Genomic DNA, 10,104 nt, shown 5'->3' on the forward strand with positions numbered 1-10,104 from the left:
GAGCCGCTGAGTAGGTGAAGATAGTTTGAAGACTGCTCGAGAAGTGTCTACCCCGCCTGAGGTGCTGCGCGCTGCTGAGGTGGCACAGCGCGTATGCATGCATGCGGTGGGGTGCCGGGGCCCCCAGTCCTGCGCGCAGGGCCTGCCTGGGCGCCCCTTCCGAGGGGACCACCTGTGACCTGGAACCCAGCTGGGCCCCGCCCGCGCCTCCCCAGAGAACGATGGAGCGCACCCCTCGTCAGGTGGACGACCGAGAAAGCTGGCCGCAGAATCAGCGTTCATTTTAAATGGGGGGCAAATTGTGGGTAGATTTCCCCGGTGGTGTAACTACAGAGGCTACGGAAGCATTAGTTCTGGAGGAAGAATTAATCAGTAGGTTTGCGGGCGTCCAGAAGCGGGATGCCCTACGTATCCTGTGTACCTAGATATTCACCTTTCCCCCAGCTAGTCAAAGGCTGTGTAAAAGTGTTTCTAAAAAGATCTGTACCTTATCAAGAGTGGTGACTTGACGTTTATGCGATCCCCGCAATTTGGCGTGAGGATGAGCCGATGCAGGTTTGCACACAAAATGTGCTTTCTGCCCATTGGAGTAAGAGGGAAGCAGATTTTCTGGTAGGTGGGATTTTGAAGAAGAGATAAGGCAGTTTTCTAATTTTGGCAATGGAAGAATGTTCCCCATATTTGGATTTGCTTCACTTTCTAGTACATAAACTTAGCCAAGCTAACGTGAAAGTCGATGATGGTGCAAGTGGACAGCGGATTAAACTAATTACTGTTAAAGTGGCCTCAGTGGTTAGATATGACTTCTGCCCCTTTCCGTTTCTGGACCTGGATTTACTGGTGAAGCTAGGTTTTTCCTCCCCGAAGAGGTGACCGCTTCAGATACCTGAAAAAAAATCTGCAATATTTGGGTCCAGTACTGAGCTCAGTGTAGGTTTGGGACGTCAGCCTTAACGTTTCTCCCAGGGCCTGTTGTACTACATGAGTTCTTTCTATGTGTGATTCCAAATGCTACTTCTGATCCCACAGACTGCTTTATCTGACATTCTTCCTACACCAAGGACTTTTAATATAAAATAAATCATAGAACTATAAGGACTTAACACTTTAAACTCTCATTTAATAAACAGGAGAAGACGGACATTCCATCAAGATTAAATCATTTGCACAATCTCACCTAATTAGGCAGCTTAAAAAACAGGATTTAGGGGCCCAATCTAGGTTGGTTTGCACTATCCAGTCCTTTATTCCCAAATAACCAGTTTTATGTTCTGTTTCCAAAAAAAAAAAAAATCCTTCTAAATTATATTTCAGTGGTTTGAGCTCCCACTCCAAGTGATGAATTCATCTTAGTAGTTTGGAACAGGCCTTCCCTATGGTTTGTACTTCAAGACTAAGGACACCTAAAAGGTAAATTAATTTCGGTTTAAAAAAAATTATGTGGCTATTATAATCTGTGACCCTATGCTTTAAGAAATAGAGTTTATAAAAGATTACTGAAATAAGACAAACATGTTCTTTCTTGTAACATGGGAGCTAGAATTGATCCCATATATTGTTAGTCATGACAGTCAATAAATCGGGTCACTGATGATATAACTCAGCTTATGTATTCTCAGTGCCACTGTTATAGTCACTAAGCAGTGTTATACAAGTAAACTCACTTCTGATTCTTTTTTTTTTTTTTTGCCAGAGGGAAATTGCATCGTTCACCTATAGCCAACTTGACAGCATAATTTTTAGGAGTCAAGAATCGCCATTGGGTTTTTGTCTTAAGATTAAGCCTTGAAAATCCACTTGGATGTGTCACAGCTGTGTGCACACCTGCACCTGAAAATGGTCCTCTATCAAGGCGCTCTCCCTCTTCAACTAAATCAACAGCAATGGTTTGAAGAAGAAGGGACCCCGTATCTGACCAACCTCAGCCAGACTAATCAAATCAGTCTTTGTGAGGAAGGGGCAAAGCTGTGCAACGGTGGCCCCATCACGCCTTTCCTGAGCAGCCCCTTCTAAGATTGGCACCTGCATGCAGATCATACCCTGTATGAGGGATGGATTGAAGATTCCCAGGAACAGATTAGGTTTATTGTAAAAGATGAAATCTTTGACTCAAATTGAAGTTAATTTCATGGATAAAGCTAAAAGTATTGCTCTGGATATAAATTATGTTTGTATGTATTTATATATGTATATATATACTACTGTGGATCTGAATTTTCTTTGTGGCCATTTATATATGTATGTATATATAGTTTGTGGATACATGTTTCCGTGTTCCAGATTAGCACAGCTTAAATTTAGTAAATGTTGAAAATAAAATTATTTTGGATATTGGGGTCAGTTTTATATATGGATTTCTGGTCTTCACAGAAATATGTACTACTACATTTCAACAAATATATATTAAGTACCAGGCACTGGGCTGAGCAATATATGTATAGTAATGACAAATATACACCCTGCTTCTAAGTAGTTTATTATCTAGCAAAGAGGATAAATGATAAGGTCACACATTAACTTATGATTATAAATTGTGGTAAGGGATGTGAGGGACATGCTATGATGATGAATAACAAGGCACACTTATTTCACATTGAGTCACTGAAAAGTCTCTCTGTGAAAATGACATTTCAGTTGAGACCTGTGAGGTGAGTTGGAAACAGTTTATTTAAACTTTAGAAACTACTATTTAAAGTTTAAAAACATTTAAAGTTTAGAAAGATTTGAATTCAGAATAGAACAGGAGACATTTAAGGGGAGGCACAGAATGAAAAGGTAGCTAAGAAAGGAGAGAGGTTAAATTCATAGCGTGGTTTACAAACTCTAGGAAACTAATGAAGTTACTTGTCATTTCCTTTTGCAAGTACCTAATCCTCATTTATCTTTCTGACTTTCTTTAAATCTTGGATTTTTACTCAACATCTAGGGATTATTGTAGTTTGAATGGCCCTTCAGCCATTATACCTTATCTAACCAGCACGTGTTATGTTGTCTTTGTTTTCATTTGTGCATTGTTGGTAACTGGTGAAATTTTTTTCATTCATGGGAGTTAAATATCCATGAGATTTTGAGCTCTATGAATGTAGGAATTGCATTTCCTTCTTGTTGGGCCACCCCAGTGATGAGTCCCATTGTACAGTGTCATAGCATTCATACTCCTCATCATCCTGCTCATACAGTGTCATACACCTGTCTCATCATACAGTGGCCAGTCTCTTCATAAATTCTGCCGGCTGACAAGTCTTATTGGACTTAATGCTTTTTTAAAAAATTATTTTGAGAAACAGAGAGAGGGTGCAGTGGAAGGGGCCAAGAGAGGAAGAGAAAGAATCCCAAGCAGGCTCTGTGCTGTTAGCATGGATCCCAATGCAGGGCTCGATCCATCTCACAAACAGAGCGTGACCTGAGCTGAGATCAAGAGTCAGACACTTAACCAACAGAGCCACCCTGGTGCTCCTCAACTTAATACTTTTAAAGGTCAGAAATTAGAGAAAATATTTGCAATATGAAAAATCTAAATTGTTAAACAGAAGGGAACACACAACTTAAAGTGCACTATCATTAAAGAATTTCAAGAGATGCTGTTATAAAGTGCAGGTTAGAGGAAGGGCAGCCAACAGAGCTAAAGAATAATCACACATCTTTTTAAAATTAAACATTCATTACAGTTCAAGCACACTGACACAAAGGTAGGTCTGCTGGCAAGGGTTTTTCTACAGTTACTCTGTCTTCCTTTCAAAAGTTGGCACTTTCTGTGTGCCAGACCCTGCTCTGGGCACTGGGGGCACAGCAGTGGACAATGATTCTCTCATGGAGCTTGCAGTCTACTAGGGAAGGCAGTAGATAACACGGATATGACATACACCAGAAGGTGATGTTTGCTATAGAGGAAAGAGGTTATGGGAAAAGAGAAGGCAGGAGTTGAGAGAAATATTAATTTTGTATACATTATTAAGAAAGATGTCTCCAGAGGTATGGGCAGAGACTGGAAGTAGTGAGCCACATGTATGCAGATGTCTACGAGCATCGGGGAAGTAAGTCAAAGTCCATGAAGCAAGCGTGCGTAGTACATCTAAGCATTAGCAAAGAGATCAGTGTGGCTGTGACTGAGGAGATGATGTGAAAAGCAGGCAGAGAAGTAGCCAGGGGCAGGGCACAGATTGCACAGGATTTTATAAGCTATATTTCCGATTTTGGCTTTCAGTCTGAATGAATGATGAACTCAGGGTCCTTACCAGAAGTAAAGAAACTGTGTTAGCTATTTCCTATATCCACAGCGTGATTTAAATGTGAGGCAGTCAAATGGGTGTCAGGAAACTGAAAAAGCAAAAAGGGAACACCAAAGTAAAACAGTAACTGCAAGGAGCTGCTCCCATCCTTAGGGACTGAGAAACAGGTAGAATGGAGATTAACAGAACCCAGAAGCTGACCAAGAGTCCTGATGGCCCTGTGGAGATAGGGCTGCAGCCCAGCACGTGCAGGTACTCCCCAAGGTGGTGGAATGAAAGATTATGGCAGTGCTGGAAGCTAGAGACTTTAACCATCTGCCACTTATAGGGTATATTTGTTTCTAAGACCACCATAACAAAGTTCCACAAACTAAGTAGTTTAAAACAATAGAGAGGTATTCTGTCACAGCTCTGGAGACTGTAGGTCTGAAATCAAAGTCCCAGCAGGCTTGGTTCCTTCTGAGGGATATGAGGGAGAATCTATTCCGTGCCTTTCTCCTAGTTCTGGTAGGCTCAGGGGTTCTTTTCCTTAGTTTGTAGATGGTCTTCATACCATATGCCTATGTCCATATCTGTCTATGTGTCCATATTTCTTCTTTTTGAATAAAGGCACCAGTCCTTGGATTAAGGTCCACTTCCTCTTAACTTGATCACCTGCAAAGACTGTTTTCAAACAAATTCACATTTATAGGTACTGGGGGTTAGGATTGTAATATCATTGTGGGGGGCAGGACACAATTTAATCTGCAACACAAGATAAGGGGTTATTGCCGGAGTGATGCAGACAGGAACAGCAAGGTAAGAGGAAGGAACAAGTCCCTTCTGTCATCATTTTGCCTTATTTGCTTTATTGCCTTTATATTTGCAATACTCTTTGGCAGTTGAATATCCATGTGTAACTTCTGACTCCCCTCAAACTTAACTACTGTTGTTGATTGGAAGCCTTACTGATAACATGAACATTCAGTTAGCAGGGGTGCCTGGGTGGCTCAGTTGGTTGAGCAGCCGGCTCTTGATTTTGGCTCAAGTAATGATCTGATGGTGGTGATATTGAGACACCATGTCAGGCTCCGTGCTAAGCATGGAGCCTACTTGAGATTCTCTTCCTCTCTCTCTCTTTCTCTCTCTTTCCCTCTCCCTCTGCCCCTCTCTCCCACTTTTGTGCTCTCTCTCTAAAAGAAAAAAAAAAAAACAAAAAGACATTCAATTACCACATTATTTTGTATGTATGTATTAAATGCTGTATTCTTACAATAAATCAAACTAGTGAAAAAATGTTACTAAGAAAATAAGAAAAAATACAGTGCTATACTGTCTTTATTGAAAAAAAAATCCTCATATAAGTGAACCTGCACAGTTTCAACACAGGTTGTTCAAAGTTCAACTGTATTGCCTTGTTATCCTTTTATTCTATAGAATCTGTAGTGATGTCATCTCTTTAATTTCTGATACTGATTGTCTTCTGTCTTCCTTCTTGATCAGTATGACGGAAAGTTTATCAGTTTTGTTGCTTTTCTCAACAAGATTCTGGTTTCACTGATTTTTTTTCTATTTTATTTATTTACTTATTTTGAGAGAGAGAGAGAGTGCACAAGTAGGAGAGGAGCAAAGAGAGAATTCCAGGCAGCCTCTACACCATCAGTGCAGAGCCCGATGTGGGACTTGAACTCACAAAACCATGAGATCATGACCTGAGCCAAAGACGGATGCTTAACTGATAGGGCCACCCAGGCTACAAGCCATAAGATCTTGACCTGAGTCTAAATAGGGGTTAACCATCTGAGGCACTCAGGTGTCCCAATGACCTATGACTTTTAATTGAGGTGTTTAGACCCTTCATATTTGGTGTAAATATTGATCCAGTATGGTTTAAAATCCTTTTCCTTACTATTTTCTTTTTATTTGTTCTGTCTATTCTTTATTTGCTTTTTATTTTTTTCTCCTTTTTTTATAGACTGAGTATTCTTATTTATTCCACTTTGTCTCTGTTATTGGTTTCTTAGCTATAACTTTTTCTTTTTCTTTTTTCTTTTACGTTTACTGTTTGGAAAATCTTTAGCTTATTATAGTGTATCTTCAGTTAATATCATGCCACTTTACATATAATTTAAGAAACTTACCAGTAGGGGCACCTGAGTGGCTCAGTGGGTTAAACCTCCAACTCTTGAGTCAGGCTCAGGTCATGATCTCATCATGGTTATTCAGTTTGAGCCCCTCATTGGTCTCTGCACTGACAGTGTGGGGCCTGCTTGGGATTCTCTCTCTCCTCTCCCTCTGCCCCTCCCTCACTTGTGCTCATGCATGTGACTTCCCTCTCCCTCTCTCTTTAGACAGATTTTTGTTTTATAAGAGAAATTTGAAAATAATAATAAAAGACTTTCACTTCCATACACATACTATTTCTGATGCTCTTCATTCCTTAGTATAGATCCAGATTTTTATCTGGTATAATTTTCCTTTTCCTGAAGAACATGTGTTAATGGTTTTTGTAATAAGTGTCTGATTGTGATGATCTTATATTTAGTTTTAGGATATCTGGAAAAATTCTTTTTCCTTGTTTTTTTGAGAGATATTTTTTGCTGGGTATAGAATTTTAGGTTGACAGTTTCATCCCCCACCACCAGGACTTTAAAGATGTTGCTCTACTGTTTTAATTATATTTTTCTAACAAGAACTTGTTCTCATTCTTATTTTTATTTACTTATTTGCATATTATGTATCTTTTTTCTCTGGTTTCTTGTCACATTTTCCTTTTATTAGTGGGTTAAGCCCTTTAAATCTAATATACCTTGGCGTGGTTTTCTTCATGGTTCATGTGTTGGGGGTTTATTGAGATTCTGGATTTGTGGATCTATAGATTCCATTAAATTTGCAAAAATTTTTGTCTATTATGCCTTTATGCCCCCCTCCTTTGGGGATTCTGGTTACATGTATATTAAGCCAGTTGTGTTCTTTTTTTTTNTTGTTTTCTCTGTATTTTATTTTAGATAGTTTCTGTATATTTATTTTTATTTATTTATTTTTTAATGTTTTCATTTATTTTTGAGACAGAGAGAGTCTGAGTATGAGCAGGGGAGGGGCAGAGACAGATGGAGACACAGAATCTGGAGCAGGCTCCAGGATCTGTGCTACGGGCTCAGTGCGGGGCTAGGACCCACTAACTGTAAGATCATGACCTGAGTCAAAGTCTGATGCTTAACTAACTGAGCCACCCAGGCACCCCAGTCGTTTCTATATATTTAAGCTGACTAGCCTTTAATTCTTCAATGTTTAACCTGCTGTTTTTCCCATTCCAGGTATATTTTATTTCAAGCGTTGCATTTTTCATCTCAAAACGTTTGATTGGGGCCTTTTAAAAATCTTTCAAGTGTGAGGGGTGTCTGGGTGGCTCAGTTGTTTAAGCGTCCGACTTCAGCTCGGGTCATGATCTCACGGTTTGTGGGTTCTAGCCCTGCGTCAGGCTCTGTGCTGGCAGCTAGCTCAGAGCCTGGAACCTGTTTCAGATTCTGTGTGTCCCTCTCTCTCTGACCCTCCCCTGCTCATGCTGTCTCTGTCTCTCAGAAATAAATAAAAAACATTAAAAAAATTAAAAAAGAATCTTTCAAGTGTGTATTTCATCTGCTCAATCTTTCCTCTACATTATTGAGCTTATGGAATAGAGTCACACTACCTGTTTTGATGTCCTTGTTTGGACAGTTGTATCATCTGTGCCAGTTCTGGGACTGTGTTTATTTACTGATATTTCTCTCTATTATGGTTTATATTATCCTACCTCTTTGCATGCCTGGTAGTTTTTAATTTAATTCCTAACGTTGTGATCTTTATCTTGTTAGAAGCTTAATATCCCTATAAATATTCTTGAGATTCGCTCTGAAGTGCAGTTAAATGACTGGGTACCAGTTTGATCTTTTTAAGCCTGCTGTTAAACCTTGTTAGGTGAAACCAGAATTACCTTTAATCTAAGGGTAATTTTCTCCACTACTGAAGTTGATACCATTGTACCTGCTCCTCCTGATTTTCCTTTCATTATGAGGTTTTCCTCTGTGGCTGTTTAGAACATAAAGTATTCTTGGACCTGTCTGAGATCTATGTATCTGTACTTTTCAAATAGTTCTTTCCCTTTCCTCAGGCAATTTCTTCATAGTCCTATGATACTAAAAACTTAGCTGAAAACTTTAGGCATATCTCTGTGGATCTCCACAGCTCTCTTTCTATGCAGCTGTCTCTTCTCCAGTACTTGGCTTTTTGAACTCCACCTCTTGGCCTCTCTAGACTACATGTGTCTCTCCTGTCAACTCAAGGTTACTGCCTGGTTCTGTTTATTTTCTTTTAATTTTTTTAATGTTTTATTTATTTCTGAGACAGAGAGTGATAGAGACAGCATGAGCAGGGGAGGATCAGAGAGAGAGGGAGACACAGAGTCTGGAACAGGCTCCAGGCTCTGAACTAGCTGCCAGCACAGACCCCGATGCGGGGCTTGAACCCACAAACCATGAGATCATGAACCGAGCTGAAGTCAGATGCTTAACCAACTGAGCCACCCAGGCGCCCCCTGGTTCTGTTCAGATTCCTTTCCCTGCACCACAGCCTGGAAAATCTGTCTGGGCAGTATGCTGGGACAGTCATGGGGCTCACCTTGCTTGTTTTCCCTCAGGAATCAACATTCTCTGCTTACTTAGATGATATACAATGCCTGAATAGCTTGTCCAATGTTTTAGTTTTCATGGTTATAACATTATATTATTAACTGCTTAGTTGTTTCAGGTGGCATGGTGAATCTGGTCGCTGATACTCCATGTTGGCTAGGAGCAGACATCTCACAGCATTTTTTTGTGTGTGAGTTTTTGATAACCAATTCAGTTTCTTTAAGGATTTAGGAAAGGACAGCAACCAAGTAAGTGGGGGATTCGTTTCAGTTTCTTATTGTCAGCCAGTGTTCATGTCCTTCTGCCTCATTAGACCTCTAGCTTCCAATAACCTATTCCCCTCTGAAGTAGTTGTCAAGAGCTTGTTTCGGTATATTTCCATTTTTGCTCTTCATTCTAAGTAGTGATCCTAACTACATTTCCCTTTCTTCTAAGAAGCCCTTTTTGCTCTGCCACCTTTTGTTTTCAGAGCCATGCAAGGCCTTTCTCCCAGCTCTGTTATTACCCTGGGGAACCCTGACTCTCAGAATGTTTTCCCCTCATGCTCCAATAGCAACAGTTACTTATTTTGTTTATGCTAAACAGTGTGTTAAATTTATTTAGAAAACACACACAAAAAACCTTTTTCTACTTTTTTTCTTTTTTTTTGCCTAGAGGGTAACACCTGGCTGCTGTGTATTCCAAATATACGGATGGAGAAATAACAGCAGACTTTGAATGCATGCTTCTGTTTTCAGCCCCATGTTGTACTCTGCTGTCCATCGCACCTGGCATGCTTGAGTCAATAATCTCCCCTAAGTTCTAAAAGGCAGAATGGGGGCGCCTGGGTGGCTTGGTCGGTTGGGTGTCCGACTTTCGCTTAGGTCATGATCTCAAGGTTCGTGGGTTCGAGCCCCGCGTCGGGCTCTGTGCTGACTGCCAGCTCAGAGCCTGGAGCCTGTTTCAGAGTCTGTGACTCCCTCTCTCTCTGACCCTCCCCTGCTCATGCTGTCTCTCTCTCTCTCCTAGAAATAAATAAAACATTAAAAAATTTTTTAAAAAAGATATTAAAAGGCAGAATGACTCCCTCCTTGATTGCAGCCTTTTCATTTTTATTCTGGGCTGTGTCTTTTCCTAGCCTACTCACTTCTCCTCTCTATTTCCACCTTCCAGAACTGTGTTGAAATAGTTGATCCATTGATAAACTCCCTTATGTCCTTTTCCCTGCTCTGTGTTTACCTCTTCGCTTT

At 40.3% G+C, this 10,104-nt stretch overlaps 1 long non-coding RNA gene across 1 annotated transcript in view; it reads left to right on the forward strand.

Moving 5' to 3' along the window:
* LOC144224797 (uncharacterized) overlaps positions 1–2,329 on the forward strand; it is a 2,821-nt gene extending 492 nt beyond the window's left edge. The window contains exons 2-3 of the long non-coding RNA XR_013333142.1: positions 1,315–1,410; positions 1,694–2,329. This is a non-coding gene — a long non-coding RNA (uncharacterized LOC144224797). The remainder of the gene's footprint in view (positions 1–1,314; positions 1,411–1,693) is intronic.
* Positions 2,330–10,104: the final 7,775 nt, after the last annotated feature.

The sequence above is a fragment of the Crocuta crocuta genome, unplaced genomic scaffold, assembly GCF_008692635.1.
Source record: "Crocuta crocuta isolate KB4526 unplaced genomic scaffold, BGI_CrCroc_1.0 scaffold112, whole genome shotgun sequence".
Classification (NCBI taxonomy): Eukaryota; Metazoa; Chordata; class Mammalia; order Carnivora; family Hyaenidae; genus Crocuta; species Crocuta crocuta.